Source organism: Podarcis melisellensis, assembly GCF_964234715.1.
Source record: "Podarcis melisellensis genome assembly, chromosome: 9".
NCBI classification, from domain to species: Eukaryota; Metazoa; Chordata; class Lepidosauria; order Squamata; family Lacertidae; genus Podarcis; species Podarcis melisellensis.
In genome coordinates this window covers 41,948,335-41,970,746 of record NC_138541.1, presented here as the reverse complement: position 1 = coordinate 41,970,746, position 22,412 = coordinate 41,948,335, and the positions used below count along the sequence as shown (strand labels likewise).

The 22,412-nt window shown below is 41.3% G+C and overlaps 1 long non-coding RNA gene across 1 annotated transcript; it reads right to left on the bottom strand.

Moving 5' to 3' along the window:
* Positions 1 to 7,219: 7,219 nt before the first annotated feature.
* LOC309378288 lies at positions 7,220 to 11,061 on the bottom strand. Its single transcript, XR_014171999.1, has 3 exons — positions 10,956 to 11,061; positions 8,074 to 8,164; positions 7,220 to 7,490 (listed from the first exon to the last, which is right to left on the bottom strand). It is a non-coding gene; the product is annotated as an uncharacterized lncRNA (long non-coding RNA).
* Between the last annotated feature and the right edge of the window lie 11,351 nt (positions 11,062 to 22,412).

The following is a 22,412-nucleotide window of genomic DNA, read 5'->3' as shown; positions in this document are numbered from 1 at the left end:
TCTTGCCTTGCAGTGAGGGATGTAAGAAGTCATCATCTTCCATTTCACCTTGTATTCATTGCACGCAACACTATTTCTTTTCATCTGCCATTTGCCTTCCACCCAAAAAACTGTTCATCACACCGTCTACTTTGGCAAAATTATGCAACTCACGTAAATTAATTACGTGATTTACGTGAATTGCATTGTATTGCTCCACCCAACCCTTTCAGTGCAAACAAAATGCAGTGCAAATGGTGAGGGACATGTAATCGATTATGTATCATTTGCTGACTGAAACAGTCACAACAAACATACATTTCATAGAATCAGAGAACTGCAGTGTTGGAAGGGACTGCGAGGGTCATATAGCCCCTGCAATGCGAGAATCTTTCGTGCAATGTGGTAATTGAATCCATGGCCCTGAGATTAAGGGCCTCATGATCTACCGACTGAGCTATTCGCCTTCTTGTATTGCCAAATGCAAGGTGGTTCTTTTAAAATGAGATTCAGAAGTAATACAAAACACAAGTGAGTGAGATTTTATTCTAACCACCAAGCATTATATACATACCAAGCAAGCACCTCAATCTGCCACTTGGAAGCCGTCAAGAAGTGGCAAAGTGACTCTCCAGGTAGCCTCAGGTTGCACGGCCCCACAGCCGTCAGTCTGTGCATCAGCTTCTCTCTAACACTCTGCCCGCAACCATCCGATTTATAGATAGCTAACCTGTGTGGCTTGCAGATCACTAGCTATGTGCAGATTATTCATTATTCACCATCTCCCAATGCCTCACTTTCTCCAAACATCAAAGAAGGTACTCATCACTATCGCTTCCTTCCAACAGATTGGGACATTAAAGGCCATGGATACTCAAACTAAGGTCCGGGGGCTGGATCTCACCCAATCTCCCTCTAAATCTGGCCCACGGGTGGTCCAGGAATCAGCACGTTTTTACATGAGTAGAATGTGTCCTTTTATTTAAAATGCATCTCTGGGTTATTTGTGGGGCATAGGAATTTGTTCATTTTCCCCCTTCAAAATATAATCCGGGCCCCCACAAGGTCTGAGGGACAGTGGACCAGCCCCCTGCTGGAAAAGTTTGCTGACCCCTGTTAAAGGCTGTTCTCAGCTATCAAAGAGCTTAACAAAACATAGGGGAAAGGAAGGAACAGGAGGCAGGAAGGATAACCATGTCAGATCACTATATCTCCTCTAAATACAAATATCTTCTGGATAGATTGCCCATACACTTATTTATCTATTATTTTTATTTTAATCAGACTAGCAAGTGAATTTGACTTCAATGGTGGTGGCCCCCTCCACAACTCCTGTGGTCAATATGCTCCTTTAGTGTATCTAGGGTCGGAATAATGATTACCCATAGTTCTTCAATACTCAGCACTGTACCCCATCTTCCATCATCCATTTATGAAGATGGCTGCCTTATTCTAAGGACAGGTCTGGCTCTCCACCATCATTATATCCCTCAGTCTTAATTTCTGCTGTTGGAGGCAGGGCAAGAAGACTGAAGGAGTGGTGCAGCAAGATATGTAGTGCCACTACCCTTCCTTGCTTCTTGAAACTTTCAAGGAAGGAACAGTTCAGCACCTCTGGATTAAACTCTGGCAGCTCTCATGAATATGCAGTAGCTACTATTTCAGACCCCCCCCCCCAGTTTTCTTCTCCACTTAGGGCAAAACGAAGAAGAACAGGAGCAGTTTTATCCTCCCAGAAGTCATTGTGCTTAAGAGTACAGAAGTGAGACGCTTTACTGCTTTGAGGGGGAGAAGCAAACTGCTGTTCTTTGAAAAGTTAGGTAGGTATAAATTCACCTTCTTACCGCACAACCTCGAGGGACTAACTTAAAGCTCATAATGCCAGCCAGAGGAAGCCAGCCAGCACTTTGAGCAATAGTACGCAAATACAAATAGTCCTAAGTGACTATGTCCTGTGACTCATAAAATCAGCTGGAAACTCATCTTAGTGGCAGCTGCAGATTTGTTTAATCTTTCTTCCTTCTTTTCTTGCAGTCTCACAGCATCTATCAAGTGTGCGGCTTTTATCACATGAAATACACCTGGGTGACATTTGCTTAATGTTTGGACAAGTGTCGCTTTCCAAGCGCGCGCACACACACACACACCAGCACCATCTCCTTCCCAATGTATTTGAATTCATTTTTTAAAAAAGGGGGGAAAGAATATATTTTTAAGCATTGTAATATTGGACTACAGATTTATTCTGATGGTATTAGAAGTCACATTTCCTTCCTTTCTTCAGATCAAACATATATAAATGGAAGTAATAGGATTCCTCCAAGTTTCTACAAGAAAATAACACAGACAACCAAATATAAGGATGCCTACTTCAATAACACACTTGGTCAGAAAGGTAGTACTGTTGAATGAAACCATTAGGATTTATTGATTTTTTTAAAAAAATAAAATTGCTATTTTAGAAAAGTTTTATTTTGCTATTATTGCATAGACGTTACTGCAGTTATTGTTTTTTTCTGGTCTATATGTTACTGTGTGTGTGGTAGTATTAGCTCAAATGTTTGCTGCATGCTACCCCCAATATCTGTGTGGTACAATATTTCAAGGGCATTTCAGACATGCTTACTCAGGGGTCGTGTTTCCTTTTGGGAATGAAACACAGCGGAGACTGTGGTGTCTTTATGATGCATGGTTTATTTACACATATATACAACCTGAAGCTATGATGGAGGGGCTCACAACAGTAACATTCCTAGTGGGACTTGCTTTTCCCATAGCCAAAGTCCTGGATTCAAACAGACATCAGACATTGTGCTTCTTCCAGCCATATATCCTCCAACATTTGTCTGATGAAATTAGGGACTTCCTAAGGAAAAGCAGAGGGCTGGCAGGTGGCGCAGTGGTCTAAACCACAAAGCCTAGGGCTTGCCGATCAGAAGGTCAGTGGTTCAAATCCCCACGACAGGGTGAGCTCCCATTGCTTGGACCCTGCTCCTGCCAAACTCGCAATTTGAAAGTACGTCAAAGTGCAAGTAGATAAATAGGTACCGCTCCGGCGGGAAGGTAAGCTGCGTTTTCGTGGTCTGCTCTGGTTTGCCAGAAGTGGCTTGGTCATGCTGGCCACATGACCTGGAAGCTGTACCCTTGGCCAGTAAAGCGAGATGAGCGCCGCAACCCCAGAGTCGTCCGCGACTGGACCTAATGGTCTGGGGTCCCTTTACCTATAAGGAAAAGCAGGACATTCTGGGATCAAATAAGAAACTGGAATGGCTTCTGTAAATCTGGAACTATCCCTGGAAATCAGGAACACTTGCAGGATGTGCAGTCACAAAACTCTTAACTCTGACCTCTGTCACTTGAACTGTGGCTTTATCTATTGAGTGTCAGGCACCAAACATTTGCTGTCTCGCACCAAGTTCCTTTGATCATCTTCCAGGTCATCTTCCAGGCTATCACCTCAACAATCAGTGCTAGCCTAGCTTAATTAGCATTTAACACTTGCTAATTACAGGATTTAGAAGTGTCTAGCACACTTCTAAATACACACCTAGTTTTAACACCTCGTGCCTTAATTCTAACACTAGCTCGCACTGAAGATTATAGTGGTCTAGCACCCACAAATTCATAACAAATATATGTATGGAGGTGGGACAAGAAACTCCTATTTATAGTGCCCAATTATTAGGGCACATGGTGCCTCTTCACTGTGTAAAGGTAAAGGGACCCCTGGCCATTAGGTCCAGTTGTGACTGACTCTGTGGTTGCGGCGCTCATCTCACTTTATTGGCCAAGGGAGCCGGCGTACAGCTTCCGGGTCATGTGGCCAGCATGACTAAGCTGCTTCTGGTGAACCAGAGCAGTGCACGGAAATGCTGTTTACTTTCCCGCCAGAGCAGTACCTATTTATCTACTTGCACTTTGATGTGGTTTCAAACTGCTAGGTTGGCAGGAGCAGGGACCGAGCAATGGGAGCTCACCCTGTTGCGGGGATTCGAACTGCCAATCTTCTGATCAGCAAGTCCTAGGCTCTGTGGTTGAATGCAGTGAATGCAGAAAATGAAATTTGTGTAGTTGTTATCCTCCAATACAATGGAGATGCAAATAGTCCCCTTTTAACTTTGGCTTCAGCACACCCTATATGAATGCATGGCAACTCCTCCTCTTTAATTATCTCCTCAAACCTTTCTTTAAGCATTTTAAGTAAGGTGAGATGGATGCCACGAAGGGAAAGGGCTTTTTTCCCCTTTCCCTTTCCCTTTTTTGCTTTGGTGCCCCAGTTATGAGAGCCAGCTCAGTTACTGTATTATCATTGTTCAGTTGCCAGGCGTTTTATTCACCCAGATATTTTAAATTGCATAGGTTGCTATTGATAATTCTTCATGCGTTTCTGTCCTTTTGGTTGCTGGATGACATTGTATTACTATGCTTTTATGCTGTTGCAAAGCATCTTGAACTCCAGTAAATAAACAAATACATATTGCCAGTGGTTCCCAAATTTGCCCCCCCCCGCCACCACTGCCACCAACACTACTTGAAAATTGCTGAGGGTCTTAGCGTACCACTTAATGATTTTTCTGCCTCTTGTAGCAATTGCAATGCACCTTGCTAGACAGGGATAGCCTAACTTCTGTCATCTATGCTCTGGTAGCCTATAGGTTAGATTACTGCAATGCATTATACATAGGGCTGCCTCTGTAGGATGGTTTAGAAACTTTGGCTTGTGCAGACTTGGTAACCAGGTTGTTCATCAGGACAAAACAGTTTGAGCATATTACACCAATTCTGGCCTGATTGTACTGGCTTTGCCTGGCGCCTTCATTACATATCTTTTGACACCAGGCAAAAATGTTTCTCTACAACCAGGTCTTTGGCCAATTGACATTTTGTGGGCTTTTAGATTTTTTTGTTGGAAGGGGGTTATTGGTTTTGTTTGTTTTATTGTGTATTTTGTTGTGAACCGCCCTAAGATCTTAAAAATTGAATGAATGGATGAATGACAACACAAACTGTATAAAATTCTGGGACATATCCTGGAGTGCAGTTTTAGTACAGTACATTGGCCAGTATGCCAGGCCTGAACACAGTTCAACTTTTTGTTTCTGTTGTTAGTCATGAGATTTCTTCCAAGAGCGTTTTTCTCACAGATGCAATTCTTTCTTTCCAAAATAGCTTCTCAATTAAATTAACATCTAGTATATCTCTAACGCTTCAGTCGGTTCACACTCAGCCATATAATCTTTGCAGAGTGATAAGTTATGATTGCTGATTCAGAACTTATATCATTCTTGGGCTTATTCTCTCTTGCCATATATTATTAACGAAGTTGCAGGAGTCTTTAATTCGGCTCTTGATAACATTAATGACCCTCTATGGATCACAGTGTTACAGTGTGTGTTTTAGGTCACTTTGATGCATAGCTGATATTACAAAGTGAGCAGGGTTGGAGGCTTTTATGGCAATAAAAGTCTTTATAAGACCTTTTCAGAGACATAATTCCAGTGATTTTCATGGGGCTTGCAACTGGAGCCTGAATTTTAATTGTGTTTCCTATATTGACTGTTTTAGTTCAGGGACATATTCCTTTGATAGATTGCAGCAGCAAAGCTAGTCAGTTTGCTGAGGGTCTGAGTTTAAATTAGAGAAGGGTGATCAACATGGTGTCTTCCAGGTTTCATTGGAGTCTAATTCCTAGCATGCTTCATCTTGGGCCTTGCTGGCTGGAAGCCACAGCTGGAGATTGCCTCAGAGCATTTTTCATGCTCAAGTATCTTGACTAAGATCCCCACACCACCACCATAGTGTTATATACCTTCTCAGTCTTCTAACACTCCCCTGTCCTTAAAGTGAGGAGTATCTGTATACTATGCCAGCCCTGGATCTATCAGTCACTTTTGTTTCTGTTATGCACTGAGCTGAATCCTAGAACAATAGGTCCAGAATCCAGCAGTCTGATTTATCCGCAGGAGCCACCTAATCCAGCTCCAGGTGGAAGTGAATCAGCAACCTGACTGGCCTGCAGGGAGCAGCCAATCAGGCTTCTGGAAGAAGTGAATCCGCAGCCTGATTGGCCTACAGAAGCAGCTCGGAATTAGCCAATCACACGGGGCCCACTGTGTAAATAATGTATATATAGCTAGACGTTTTGGGTAAAGTTTCATTCATTGCTACTACGACCTGAATAAAGAGCATGAAATTCACACCTGACTCCGAGTATATTTCACTTTCCTTCCTGTTGTCTCTGTTCTTGGGGCAGGGGACACAGTTAAGAAAAGGATGGAGGAGGAATGCACAAGTTCATTTCCACTCTCCCTTCTGCCCTGCTGGTGAGAGCCTAGCAGGGTGTGAGGTGTTATGGGCACTTCACATGCCTTTGCCAAACCCAACCCACCCTCCTATAGAACTTCAACCAGGGCCAGGCCATCCATGAGGCAGACTGAGGCAGCTGCCTTGAGTGGCAGACTCCGATGGGGCAGCACCTCCACTGGCCCCCCACCTGTTGGTGCCAGAGAAGCAAGGAGATGGGGCAGAAGATTAGGGGGGAACGGGACACCTTCCCATTTCGCCTCAGGCAGTGAAATAGGATTGGCCACCCTGATTGCAGCCTTAGCAAGTTTGGGGTTGGGGGGTTTTCCTCCTTAGGAAAGTTAAGAGGAATTATTGCTCTTTGATTTTTCTGGCCTGCGTTAGAAGCTGTTTGCTTTTCAGAGGTTACACGAGGAAGGTTGGAAGGAGTGCACAGAATGTTAAGTGGATCTCCAGGGCAAAAGGCAGGATTTTACATGGCTTTAATTAAGTACACTAACACCATAGGGCACAAATAACTTTTCCCAGCAGATGGTTTATTTCTGTTTATTTTGAACTATATTTCAGCATTTTATGTAATTAAAAGGTACGAGCTGCTGTGCATTATTTGCCTTAAAGGTTGCTTAACTTCATAACATGCAATATTTTAAAAGGCACTCGCAACTGAGTGATGGGAAAATATAAGTCAATTACTGAGGAAATGGAGGTCATTGTGGATTTCTTGTGGATATTTGTTTTCATCTAAATAGACCTAGAGCCAGTTCTTGGAATCATCTTGATGTGATGAGACATCTGGTAAATGCTTGCCTTTTTCGCCGAATGTATTTTTTTCATCATGCACCCTGTTCTGTTTTGTTCCTTTAAGTTTGCTGACAGCCCAATAGCTGGCATGGCTGGCCTATTTTAAAGTTAGGAATTTTTGTGTTCTAGGCAGCCACTCAAGTGTCATTCCATCTTGTTGAAGGCTCCAGCAGAGGGCATATTTGCCTACTATCACACATTCCCAAGGATCACACAAACACACATATGCACACACTTGAAACTGTCTAATACTTAGTCATTCCATTGGTCCATGTAGCTTGGTATTGTCTCCACAAACTGGCAGAAGCTCTCCAGGGTTTTAGGCAGACAGATCTCCTGCCCTTCATTGGGACTGAACGTGGAATCTTCTGCATGCAGGGCAGATGTTCTTCCACCACAGCCCTTGCCTGAGAAGGACAAAAGTTCATGTCATATGGCTTTATGTACCTTCCTCAGTACATAGCCTCTAACTTCATACTCCACCCAGATCTGCCTCTGGACAACACCACTGCTTGACCACCTCACAGATTGCTCTCCATTCTCCATTTTGAGTTCAACCCTTCCTTAGAAGTTCACACCACTAATGCTGCTGTTTTCTGGATTTCTGAAGTACATATAAAGAGGGGCCAAACTAGATATTTTAGAAGCAAACCCATAGATCTTAGAACCTTGAAAGAAAAAAAGGGAAAAGCTAAGCCAAACTGAGTAAGCACAGGAATATTGTGAGTACAAGTCTAGCTTCATGTCACTTCCCTAATGGAAGAAATTATCTTCATCATAGCTGCACAGCTCTCCAAGTCATTTTCTCTGAGTTCTGTCACAGGATGGGCCACTGATATTATTTTGGACTAACTAACAGATGCGTTCCATTTCTTTTAGGAGGCAAAATGTTTTTCAAAACCATAACCAAATATCATAGCTGGGTACTATAACAACAAAATGAAATAAATGGGGAAATGATTTTTTCCCCAAGAGGGAATCTGATATTACCTAGATTTATCCATCTGTAAAGGCCTGCAGACAAAGGAGTTTTTACCATCTGGCCAAGAAGGGTTTGTCCAACTTCAGTCAACAGTGTGCTCTGCAAAGCAAGTACAGAATATATTGTAGGACTATGGATTCTAGGTCTACCTGTGTGCTAATATAGCACAATAAAACAGGCTTAGGTTTTGAACAAAAACAAGTGCTGGGGTCAGTCACAAGTATGAGCCATACAGAGAGGACTAAACAGAACTTGTAATTTTAGTTCTAAAACATAAAATGAACACAGCCGTAATAAAATCTTCAGACAGCTCAGGTGCATTTCCATTTGTGTTGTTGTTGTCGCAGTGTATAATTTCAGGGTCATAAAGCTGATCTTTGTGTCAATGCCATGGAAACCTGGCAATGTTTCAGTTTTTTTACTTCCTAACCCAATAAATGGTAAATAAACATCTCAGCTGCAATTCTCAAACCACTCTTTTATTATTTTGCAATCCCATTCTAAAGTAGTTTAAGTGATTTTGCTATGAATCACACTGGAGAAAGTGCTCTGAGCCTTTGGATTTCATCCTGATGATCTTCACTGCAAAGGTAGTGCAAACAGCATTTATTTCAATCTGGTGCAGAGAAATACAGACTCACCTGCTGGTCAAATTAATAGGGAGCAAGAGTTCCTTTCTCAGTTGTGTGGTGTAAATCAAGGGATGGGAAACCTTTAGCCCTCCAGATTTTGTTGGATTCTTGATTCCATCAGCCCCAAGGCCAATCTCAAGGATCATGGGAGTCCAACAACCTCTAGAGGCCCACAGGCTCCCCATCCCTGATGTAAATGAAACACCAATGGCAACATGTATTTTTTGCACCAGTGGTTTGATTGTGCAGGATTCTAAATCATGCAGAGAGACAACTCCCTGCTGCAGCCATTTATTGTCAAATGTGTGCAGGGATATGGGGATGTAGCGTTAAGAATGTGATAGAGGAAGTAGGGCCAGTGAGAGCATTTCTTCTGCTACCCAGTCACATGGTTGGATTTGCAAAAGTGGAGATGTCTAAATAGTGATACAGTGGTACCTCTGGTTAAGAACTTAATTTGTTCTAGAGGTCCGTTCTTAACCTGAAACTGTTTTTAACCTGAGATACCACTTTAGCTAATGGGGCCTCCTGCTGCTGCCGTGCCGCTGGAGCACGATTTCTGTTCTCATCCTGAAGCAAAGTTCTTAACCCAAGGTTAAGAGGGTTAGCAGAGTCTGTAACCTGAAGCATCTGTAACCCGGGGTGCCACTGTATTGCTAACTGTCTGACAGAGATTGTTATAGAGTTTGGGGGTTCAAGGGCACTTATAACGGCTAGTTAGTGCATATTAGAAATTGATACACAATAGAATTCAGATAACATGTGAAGTATTGAATGGAAGATGCTAGGACAGTGAAAAATACAGGCTAGAGCCTCACCTGGGATAGAAGTCATTAAGAATGATAGAAGGTGTTGGAAGCATTAACTCATCAATGAAAGCCATCATCAAGCCAAGAGATTCTCTGCTGGTGAACAGAGGGGTGGTGGAGTTCCCATGGTTCCCATGGCCAGAGAAAGGTTTAGGATTGTAGATTCCATGATGTAGGAAAACTAATGCTCTGAACTCTCTCCATTGAAGGCTGTAGGTGTAGATATCTGTAAATAAACCAGATTTCTTAAAGACACTAGTCTCCACTGTGCTTTGATTTTCCAACAGAAATGCAACCCTGGGTGAGTGCCTAGAACCCCTGGAATCTCATGTAGCTGCTCAGCGGAGATTGGGGTTTGTGCTCATTTAGTTTATATGTTTCAAATCATGGACAACCAAGGTAGCATCCTCCAGATATATTGAACTCCAATTCCCATCAGCCTGAGCCAGCATGATCAATGGCCAAGGTTCTTTTAATGCACTGTTAATTGTTGAATTATCAACAATTAAACTGTATGGTGTTGTGGTAGATCTGTTGTTACAGGGCAGTGGTGGTGAACCTTTTAGAGACTGAGTGCCCAAACTGCAAACCAAAACCCACTTATTTATCGCAAAGTGCCCAGAATTGTTGAGCTTTTCATTGAGTTGTGTGTTTTTTTTTGTGGGGGAGAGAGAACAGAAATAAATGACGGCTAATACCTTCACTGGACCTAACATGTAGCACCGACACCATCGGCTGCCAAAGCACCAAAAATACTAGCACAATAAGGGTTAAAAAACGAAGGATGTTATGCCCAATCAGAAACAGCCACTGATGCAGCAAATTGAAAAACAGACCAATCGCTGAACACAGATGGGCTGATGGTGCGCATGCCAGCAGTGAGGGCTCTGTGTGTCAAGTCTAGCATGCATGCCATAGGTTTGCTACCGCTGTTATAGGGCCTGGGAGACTTGGGTTCAACACCCCATTTAGTCATAAAGGCCAGCCTAACCTACCACTCAGGGTGGTTGTAAGGATTAGAATGAGGAGGAGGAGAGTAGAACAGTAAACAAATAATTTAAAACACTGAATTTTTATTTTTAAATCACATTGTCTGTTCTGTGAACTGCTTTGGAAAATGTACTATATAAATTAACAACTGACTCACAGCAATCTATTTAGCAGCTCGGATAGTTATTATGTGGGCACAATGTTGAGATTATTGGAATTAGAAATTGTTCATTAAGCTGTTGTATTCTTTCTGTTTATTAAAGCTTTGGATTGTTAAACAATAAATTGCTAAACTGTCAATTGTATTTTAATGCATTAATTTATTGTAATGCATAAGATTCTTTTATTATGTATTGTGATTACGATGGTTAGCAAAATTCACTGTTACTGTATTTAGTTTACTGACACTTTATTTTTCTATTGTGTGAAATGTGGTATACATAAAGAATCCCCACTTACCTAGGAACATGCCACATTGAATTCAACAGGACTTCTGAATGTGCATGGTTTGGATTGTGTTGTATGTCCACAAAAGGAGGCCTAGGATTCCTTTTCAACAACTGTCATTCTGTTGCGTGGGACAAAGCAAATAGATTTCAGTCTAAGACCACAGATGGGACTAGCACTAGCAGCCAAGCAGCAGTTTGAGTTCCCACCACAGTCATATCCTTGAGTGCATTCCTTTACTTTGCTTCACATAAATGAATGCTTGCTTATGGTTTACCAATATGGAGAAAAGCAAAGTAGAGCATTGTTGCAGTGAGGACAGAACCTGCCCTCCAGTTGTGATGCTGTGTAGTGTAGTCCCTGTTAAGAGGAGCCCTGGAGGTGAGCGCAACACACCCTGAATTTAATCCCCAGAGGCTGTTGAATATACAGATGTTCATCCCGAACATCATAATAACAAATATTTTGATGGCTGTTTCTTTGATGTATCACTGAATTCTTTTTAAAGACAATTAGCATTGCTTTCCTTTGGACCACATCAGCAAGGCTGGGAGCAGGGACTCAGGACCTCCATACATGTGGCCCCAGGGAGGTCACTTCAGTGTTGCTTGTGCAGTGGTTTGACTTCACCCCTAGAGGCGAACTCCACTGTCTCTTGAGACAGACAGATGCGAACAACAAAGCGTATGGCACATCATATTTTCTCAGTGTGCCGTCAGTTTTATGGGAGTGTTTAATGCATGGCGTAAAGTTATCTTAACATTAGAAAAAAGCAAGCCTTGATTAAAACAAAAACAAAAAGCAGTCCCCAGTCCAAATGGTGCTTTTGGATGGCTTCCATTGTTGAAGTCAAACACCTAATTATGCTTGGTTTCTTTAGTCCAACTCATAGATTGCTGCTTGTAAGCAAAGAAATTTGTTTTCCTTATCCCATCTGGAATTAAGTAACATATGTTTGAGTCTGTTTCTCAAAAAGATGATTGGTTGGGCAGTTACTTTACTGACAGCTGTTACCTGAGGCTATATATGAACTAATTATCCCCCAACAAATGATAACCGCAAGCATCAAGTACGGTATATCTGGTAGTGTCTTCAGTAAGTTCTTCAAAGGCACACTATCCTGAAGAATAAAGGAAAAGTACTGCACTGTGGTATTTTTACAGTTGGACATTGTGATGCAGGGACAGGAAGACATGCACAACCGACTTGAACATCTGTGTTTTACTTCAGATGTAAATGTCCCCAGAACTAAGGCAGAATCTGTGTTTGTCCACAGAGATCTATATCGATTTTAAAAGCATCACATGCTCATTTCAGAAAAAGCAAGGGTCTCAAATGTGTGGGGAAGCCACAGTTGTACAGATAAAGGCTCTTTCTGGATCTTCTTATGAGCCAGTGGAAGTGGAGTGTGCATTATGCTGCTCCCCCACTGCAGTCATAGTCTCTGAAAGGGGCTAGGCCTTTTCTATATGCCACCTAATAATAAAGCTTACCCGCAGCTTACAGCAGGCTGGTGGCCCAAGACAGTGCATATTTACTCAGGATTCAAATGCCTTAGTGACAGGAACCTATAGGTTTGCTTGTAAAATTTGGCAGAATGTCATGTATATTTCTGGAGCTGAATAAATAAAGTCTCACTGGATTCAGAGATGTTAATTCCCTATGAAGAGGAAGGGTCCTAGCTGAGTGGTAAGCCATGATTTGCCTGCAGGTAGCCCCATGCTCAATTGCTGGCCTGTGCAGTCAGGGCTAAGAGAAACTCATACAAGGCACCCTGAAGAGTGTTTCCCAGTCACTGACCAATGACTAATATAGTATAAGGGCTGTTTAAGATGACCTGTTTGTTGGGCATTCATCCTGATCTGTTTGCACAAAACTTATGCCGAGGTTCGACTATGTCTGGGCTTCGTTCAGCGTTCATTCTGATGTTTTTGAGGAGGTTCTGCAACAATGCTCATTCATAATGTTTTGCTTGTGCTGTGTTTATACGTCTTCCTGTTAATCATTCATTCATCCCACATTTTTGATGCATTCCCTTATCACATTACTAGATGTAAAAAAAGGGGGAAAGAGCCAATATAAAAAATGCATTTATTGCATTAGACCAGGCTTCCCTAATCTCAGCCCTCCAGATGTTTTTGGCCTACAACTCCCATGATCCCTAGCTAGCAGGACCAGTGGTCAGAGATGATGGGAATTGTAGTCTCAAAACACCTGGAGGGCTGAGGTTGAGGAAGCCTGCATTAAACAGAGCACTTTAACTCACTTTATGTGTGCAAATCTAAATGTCTGGTATGATTGAATCCCTTCCCCAAGTAGTGACAGTCTGAAGGTGACAAAAGGCAGCATCTGGTGTCCCTATGTTCTGAGTGTGTGTAGGGTTTCAGCCTGAGGATGTAGTCCTGAACTGGACACAGTGGGCCTTTCTTCAATGTAAGAAAGATGCACAAAATTTCAGCCCCACATGGCAGTCATATAATTAAATTACTTCAGTTGGATAAGGCAATTAGAAGTTACAATGCCATAACTTGATCTGTGCCAATAAGTGTGCAAGTTGAAGTGGAAAGAAATGTGTTGAGTTGGGACATGATGTAGGAAGACTGGAGGAAAGTCCTGTTTAGTCCAGATCCTATGGTGTTGGAGATCCATATAAGCCCCTTTGGATTGCAATGGTACTCATTTCTAAATAGATGTCCACAGCAAGTTTTTGAGCATCAGATACTTTTAGGATCCACATGAAAGTAGTATTCAGAGGTGCATTAGCAGGGTAGATGGCCATATCATATAAATAGTAATGATGTTTTTTTAAAGTAAAGAAAGGCAATGTTTACCAGAATATTGATAGCTTATTAATCATCCACTATTTGCTGCCAGCATTGCTCCCTACAGATCATATAAGGTTTTCTCATCTGCTGTTAGATACAGGGCCATCTGTTTCTTAGCATGTACTGTTTTAATTATCTCAAGGCTTGGCTACTTGGCAAATGCATCTATCTTGTGGGGCTCCTGCGGTTTACAGATTGATGCTTGGATACCATATGGGAGTTGTGACTTGAACTTTCATTTATAAGAGCCCACAGGTGTGTAAATACATTTATCCTGGTTGTTCAGGATTCCCAATCACATGGAGTGCCTAGGAACACACAGCCATATGTGCATGGGTTTAGTTTTCAGAATGCACAAACACTGGAGATGGCTCAATGGGGTACATGATGATTGGGGAGAGACAGTGGGTGTGGTCCCATTTCTCCCCACACTCATTAGATCGCTGAATGCATAGGGTAGGATCATGAGTATAGTCCTCAGGGTGGTAACACAAGTTTAGAGCTCAGCTATGTAAGAAAGGCTGGAACAAAAACATCAGAAAATGTGAAGTTTACAACTAGTGATCTAAAACAGTCAAATTATAAAATGGGTGGTCTCTGCGGCTGCGGCAACAATTTAAAGAAACACTTTTGGTTGTGAAAAATAACCAGATAACCATGTTCCTTAACTACACCACATATTCCTGATCTAACAGGGGAAAGAACCATTAAGTATTATGGGAAGGAACGGGGTTAAATTTGTTTTTGTTGTCAACTCTGACACAGTAATATAAGGTTAAATATGCTCTTCTAAGGCAATTGTTTAGATTTTTCACCTCTTAAAGCACACTATTATATGTATATGTATAATAATGTGTGTCTGAGTGCATATAATAGGCAGAAAGCATTGATTTTAGCAGAACTGGGTTTGTTTGTTTGTTTGTTTTTTAAAAAAAGCTTCTCAGTGAGATCAAGGAGATGAGAATTAGAGGGAAAATCAGTGTAGATAAGCCCACCAATGAGATCTGCAAAAAAAAATCCATCCGTAGGCAATACAATATTGGAAGTTTTATTTTCCAACTATTTCCTAAGGATCCCTAACTTGGATTCCCTGTCCCCCATATCTGCCATACACTAATCAATGTTTTAATTATGCTATCCACCATGACCACGATACCCCTTTCCTGGTCAGCAACTGTTAGCTCAGACCCAGCTCGGACATCCTGAAAAACTCCTGATGAAGTGATCTAGAAGTTCTAGCCCAGTGTCTCTTCAAAGTTCTGCCTATTTGATCTTTAGATATTGGGCTGCATGACATCATATTAAGATCCAACTGGTCCTTTTAATGGAGCCAGCACATGGTCCTATTCTGTCATGAAACTCCGAACTATCCCCTTTTTTAGTAGTGCCCCAACACCACAGAAAAATGAACATATGGCCTGGATCTTTAACTAGATCTCTAACTAGACAGATTTGCAAAGCCTTTAGCTGCCATATCTATTTAGAATATAGAAAAGGTCAGCATAGATTGAAGCCTTAAATGTAACCAAAAGCGACAATTTTCTGCGTTTTATTAGAAGCAGTGTGCCAGGGCCCCAGCAATGCACGATGCTGTAACAATTATGCCTTTTAATGGGAATGAAATTAACTCCTGTCACCGGTACTGCTGAAAACTGGGAGATTTGCACACTGCTAATGTAAGTGGAACAGTAACCTCTGAAAAGAGACATTGTTATTAGCTGTACATCAGGTTTCACATAGATACAATGAAACAAAGAGAAAAAGATCAATGAGGCAAACTGCTGAAATGCACCTTGACAGCCAGGGCATAACAATAGAATTCTACACTTAAAGTGTGTGTGTTTGGTGGGGAGGTTTAATATATTAAAGGCTTCCTCCTATGCTATTCACAGGTTCTCAAAAAGGTACAAAGACTTGAAATTAGTGGAGGGGGGGAGAGAGAAATAACTGAAAGAGCAAGGCTGAATGTATATAAGTGAAGCTGAAAACCCAGAGATCTATTTAGTAAATGAAATCAACTGCACACAGATTTTGCATATGCCAAAGGAGAAATATATTGTTTCACAGGTTGGCTTGCTCAAATACAGTCTAATATTATAATATTTGTTGCTTTGTTTTTAAGAATCTTGTCTTAGAAGGAGGTGAGTCTTTAATGTTGAAGAGGCATAAAATTGCAAATGAATGCAGAAAATGTCTCATGTCTCAACTCTTGGAACCCCATTCTATAGATAAATGATAGGACTATGCACTAGGATGGAGGAGAAGTTTATTTTGTTCATATCTTAATGTGAACCTGCCTTACTGACAGTTTCTGGACTGGAAGAGCTTGACCCCAGTGGTTCAGGCACTGATGGTTTCTAGATTAGACTACTGCAATGCACTGTATGTGGTGTTTCCCTTGCATATGATCTAGTGCAGAATGCTGCAGCGCAGTTCCTGACAGGCGTGAGACCCTGCCAGCATATAACATCTATGCTCAGAGATCAGTATTGGTTGCCCATTTGCTCCTGGGTCAAGTGAGCTATGGACCATTAAGGGTTCAGATCTGTGTACAGATTAGTGGCTTTAAATGCAGCAAGGTCTCTCCCCCCCCCCCAGCTGCCTTGCAAATCACATTTGCACATTGCTGTACACACCAGAAAGCGGGCAGAGGGCTCTTCACTCAATGTGCATTTCCCACTTGGTTTTCCTGTGCCTGCAACTCCTCTAGCTCCCATTCATCTGCACATGCACAATGGCTTCCTCAAATGTACACATCACAGTGGACGTGGCTTATGTTTTCAAATCAGAAAGAAGCTAGTTTGAGGGGAAACACATCAAACAACAGTATTTCTCAATAAACTACAGGATAAATATGGATTGCGGTTAGCATCATGTCTACATGGCTTCAAACACCTGCGGTGGAAGCACGCTGCAGCCACAATAAACAGTAATGTGCACACAACTTTTGCCTCCACTGCCTGGGGGTACTGTGCTTGTTCATATCAGCCTCAGGAGAGGCCATGCATTCCTCTGTACAACAGAAAACAGATTCTACTTCATGTATGTAACTGAGCTAATTCAGAGACCATGTTAGCAAATTGTTTGGTTGGAAAATTATATTCTTTTTATGCAATTTCTAATATTGCCTTCTCTTTCACCTTTACTTCTTTAATGAAAGTATCTTGAATTAGACATCTGTGGTTGGATGGGCAATGAAAGTAGATCCTGCAAGTCTTCATGGTTGCAAAGAGACTTAAACTTCAAGGCAGGAAGGATAAACTCTTACCATCTATTACTCAGTGATCTGAAGTGATCTCACTTCTCTTTCTGAATTTCAAAACGCATCTTATAATTGTAAATCTCATTTGGATATCTATTTGGGCATATGGACTGCTTCTGCTAATATATGTGTTAAGTAAGTACTAATGGGTTGTTTTTATTGTTAAAGTGACCTGATCATGTTTCTTTTACACACACACACACACACACACACACACACACACACACACACCTAGAGTTGATAAAATATCTGACTGCTCTTGTTAAACACTGTTTGATTACCAAGAGGTGCCTCAGGTCTGCCTCTTCCTCATAAGTCTGAATTTCCATGTGTTCAAATTAAAGGTAAAAAAATGTGGTGGTGGCAGCCCTCATGTTCAGATAACCAGAAAGGTGTTTTCCAGTTGTGTGGGAGTCCCTTGCAGATGACCACAGCACTTGGAGACAATCAGGTTATGTATCCACAGCAGTGACCAGAGAAGGAATGCACGCTAGGAGGAGCACTGAAAGAAGAAACATCATGGTACATCTATATCAGCAAAATCGGCTGCCTTCATCTGCCACAGCTGCAACAAACTTGTATCAATAAGTACAGCCACACTAGGTGCTGTAACTCTCCAATGGTTTGACTTCATCCCCAAAGTCACACTCCTCCATTGTCTCCTATGACAGATGGATGCCAACCAACCATCTTCCAGTCTGTCCTTCCTTGTAAGGTAGGTGGGAAAGAGTGTCATTGATGTATACATTTTCATTTTTAAAAAAACCCTTTTCCTTTAAAAACAATAATTAGAATGGTATTCTCTTTTTATGATTGATTTTTCCATATTCCACCTTTTCCATTCATTTCAGTTTCCCAATGAGTCCAATAAGAGAATCAGGAATTCCTCCGCCTGTAACTTCAGAATTTTTCAGTTGGAATAACATTTACAGGCATTTACTACCCCTTCATTCAAGCATACCACCCACATTTCCGACAGATGGGGAAAAGAATCACGGAACTCAAAGGTACTTGAAAATCCCCACTGTCTCAATCCACTGCCTAAAGAAAGCAGGGGGGGGGGGGACAGGACACACACAACAATTCAAAAAATGGGCAATAGTACAGAAAATGGACTAATGTGGACCAGATTGGGTTGAGGATAAGGGTATTTCTACTCAGACTTACATTAAAGGTCTAGAATTCAAATACAGTGGTACCTTAGGTTACAGACGCTTCAGGTTACAGAATCCGCTAACCCAGAAATATTACTTCGGGTTAAGAACTTAGCTTCAGGATGAGAATAGAAATGGTGCAGCGGCAGTGCGGCGGCAGCAGGAAGCCCCATTAGCTAAAGTGGTGCTTCAGGTTAAGAACAGTTTCAGGTTAAGAACGGACCTCTGAAATGAATTAAGTTCTTAACCCAAGGTACCACTGTAATGGGTTGTATCAAATGAAGTCATCCCATTTACCCAAGGGCTTCCGCTGAGAAATTGAGCTTCCTTCCCTCTCCTTTTTGTGTATTTTCCCTGCATCTTCTATCCCCCCACTCTAGAAACCCCAGAACAGAGGGGAGGAGAGGGGGCAGAAGGTTCTTTTCTTCAAGCAGAAGACCTTGACTGAGAAGGATGACACAACCTTATATCCTTTTTAAAAATGGCATTAAATTGATTAAATTAAAAGGATTGCAGAATGCATTAATGACTTCCCTTACATCTTCCTAGAGTGATATTATTTCTGCTGAATTTCCTTCATTTGAACTGCTCTCTCTGGAAAATCTCTCTAGTCAGTTACCTGGCAACCTTGACACATTCAGGCTTTAGCTGCCATCTGCGTCATTTTCCTCACCTTTAGCAAAAAAAGGGGGGGCCCTCATATATGAGCACAGGCTTAAGGTGGGTTTTCTTTTTTGAAATGCAGTTACTCAAATGCTATTCAGAAGGTTTCTGGGTCCTCTAGGCCCACAAGATTAACCAAGGTTCAAATCAGACAAATGTACTTACCACAGGTTTATCACTGTGTGTCACAGTGGCAAACAAGGTATTGTTATGTTTAATATTCCATCAAATCATTCCCAGCTGTCTCCACTGCTGTATTTCATTGTATGAAATATAGACATTGGGTGGAATTTGAACTGAGTTGATTGGCTTGAGGCCCAGTTTAAATCATTGTGAAAAGTTAATCATGACTGGAGTCCCATTGATTTCAATGGGAATCAAGTGCAACTAACTTAGACTGTGTCTATTCAGAGGTAAGACCCTATACATTTAGTGGATCTTACTGCCAAGTAAGTGGCGTTAGGCTTGCAACCTTAGTCTGGATTCAACCCACGATGTCTCAGGAAATGCACTGGAACTCCAGCTTCTATCAAAATCAAGAAATAGTTCTGTTCCAATGTGTTTCTGTGTTCATTTTTGTTGTAACAAAAATCCACCATAGGTTCATTGCAAATTATACTGAGGCATCAATAATTTATGAAAACAAATTTCCAATTAAAATCTCTAAATATTTTAAATACAGACTGGAGCAATAGTTACCAGAATCTATATTCCTGCATAAATCAAAATGAACTTGGGCCAGACAGATCAAAACAGTGTAATGTTTTCTATACTCCCTTAATTATGTTTAATGCAAATGGTTTGGGTGGGGTGGGGTGGAGTGTACAATCTGTCCTTTCTCATGCAGCTTACCACTGCCTACACAAACACAAGCATGCACACACACACACACACACACACACACAGTTGCATATCATGTTACTGTCTCAAGAAAAGTAAATAATTTGATTTTAGCACTAAGATAAAAACATTTTATTTCAATCTCAATAATTAAGTCATGTTCCATTTCCTTTTATTTGGATCTACTATCCAAATGAGGATAGAATGTCCTACAATATCCATATAACATTGAGAAGATCAAAACACAGTCTGTCTTTTTCTTTTTTTCTTTTTTTGCTTTGCTTTCTGAAGCATGAGAGAAAATTGTAATTTACTGACTTTAATTAGGCGCATCCCTCCTAGCCTTTCAAATTCCATCATGTTTACAAAATATGTAAACTTATATTCAGTACAATGCACTGAATTTTCTGGGGCACAGTGTACCCTTGAACTTGGCAATACAAGGACAGGATAGGGAGAAGGAATACGTAATCTCTACAAGCAGCAGTAACAACTACCCACTCCTTCTTATTCTGTTGTTTAAAGGCTATAAACCACTGTAGCATGCTTGCTGAGGGTTCCATCCTATATCAAAGACACACTGGATGATGGGCTATAGGAGCCTTTCTCAACCTGTGGGTCCCCAGATGTTTAACTACAGCTCCCATCACACCTAGCTAGCAAGGCCAAAGCTCAGGGATTATGGGAGTTGTATTCCAACAACATCTGGGGACCCACAATTTGAGAACTGCTTGGCTATAGGATTCGCCAGAAGCTCTGCAGTGCTGGCTCATTTCAAGGTGTGGAATGAAACATAATCTATCATTGTAATAATACCACCACTGGTGAGACATCTCAGATATGCTGGCAGAGCATTCCACTGGAAGACCATGCCACCTGGAGATATAGTCAAATAACCCTTGGAGGGCTATAGGTTCCCCTCTCCGTTTAACAAAGAACATCTTTGGGGCAATTTGATTTTTTCTTCCCTCCTCAAAACTGGCAAAATGCCCTGCACTAACTCATCCCCTGCAAATGGGATGGTGAATTGGGGGAACTCATCCACAATATCTCTAGAAAGCTTAGGAATATGTTTAATTGGATGTCACAGTGCTTCTTTTGTGTGTGACTAATTTTGCTTATCCCCTTTCTGCTGTGGAAAATCATAGTTTGTTATGTGGAAGCAGACCGTTTCTCCCCACTTCTCACAAAAAAAGAAAACAGCAAATATATTTTATGCCAGTGGAAAAGAGCTGGCATTTGAAATGTTTCCTTGAGTATAGACAAAGCTGATATCCATTGTTAAATCTCTTTTACAAGTTCATGCCTGTTCATCACAATTCAATATAGTATTCAGTTGGAAAGCAATACTTTATTCAAGATTGTTTTCCTTAGGTTTGTATTCCACATATTAATCAGAAAGCTGCTTATGCCTGTAGGTTATTATCATTGGCAGTGATTTGTTTTCCCCAAAACATCTTCATAGGAAAGTGGCATGGTGCAGATGGATGCCCCTCAATTTGTTCCAGCCTACCAATTATTTCATAATAGACATGAAAATTAATTCTTGATTAATTAACCTCCAGCATTATTTTTAAAAAACAAAAAAACACAAAACAGCATTGCTTATCAACATGTCACCTATGAATCCTTCAGATCATTCTTGAGCACTCAACACCTTGGAAAGAAAGGAAGGATGGAAGAAAGTACATTTGTAGCACCATATGGTTCCAATCATTATCAGTTCAACCATGCAGACAAGTAGGAATGCAATCTGAAAGTTTTACTCAGCCCAGCTCAATGCATATTTTTAGCTTAATATTCAATGGGAACACTGTTGAGAAAAAATGGAATATTTTGTTGTGAGACCTTTTTCTTACTAGAAAAAAAACTGTTTACTCAGAGTAGTCATAGTATGGTCTTTGGCCATTACAGGCCAAAGCACAGCACAGATTGGTATGGATGACTGACTGACAGCTGCTCTAAATATTTCTGGTTTTTTGAGACGTTTTCATGCATGTTCAACCTTAAACATGTAAACTGAAACTCATTAGCTCAGCTCTGTTTGTATTAGACCAATGCCAAATCATAACTACACACATTAATTCTCATTTGCCACCCATCTGTGAAAACTGTATCAAAACTAGGAATGGTACATTGATTGTATGCTGGTCAGCCCCATCTGCAGTCATATGGTTGTCATGTGTCCCTCTGTGCTGAAGTTGGTTAGCCAGTCATGGTGCTGTTGCTTGGGGAAGCAGAGATGACCCTACGCCATGTACAAACTTATCACAGCATGTATGCAATCAGTTGGTGAGGCAGGTAGTTCCCTTACTTCATTTTGCCAAGTAAGGAATATATTATCAGTCCATCACTTCCTAGGACTTCTGGTGGGTGTCAACTATGTTAGCATTGTCCTGAGCACCTGACAAGATGGTACCTTACATAGATCCATGTTGTTATCACATAGCCAACACCGTGCAACCCCCAGATGTTGGACTTGACTTTCATGAACCCCAGACATCATGGAACAAGACAGTGGGAATTGTAGTTCAGCAACACCAAGGGGCCAGCATGTTGATCCACACCTTGCTTAGCATATGATCGTTTGTATTCACCCCTTTGCTTCCATATTACAAAGTTCAGGTTATGAGATGTAGGAGACAATTCAGAATGAGACATAAATATAACAAAAAATATTATCCTTTCTGAATTTAGACAGCAATATTATGAAGGCATTGTTTGT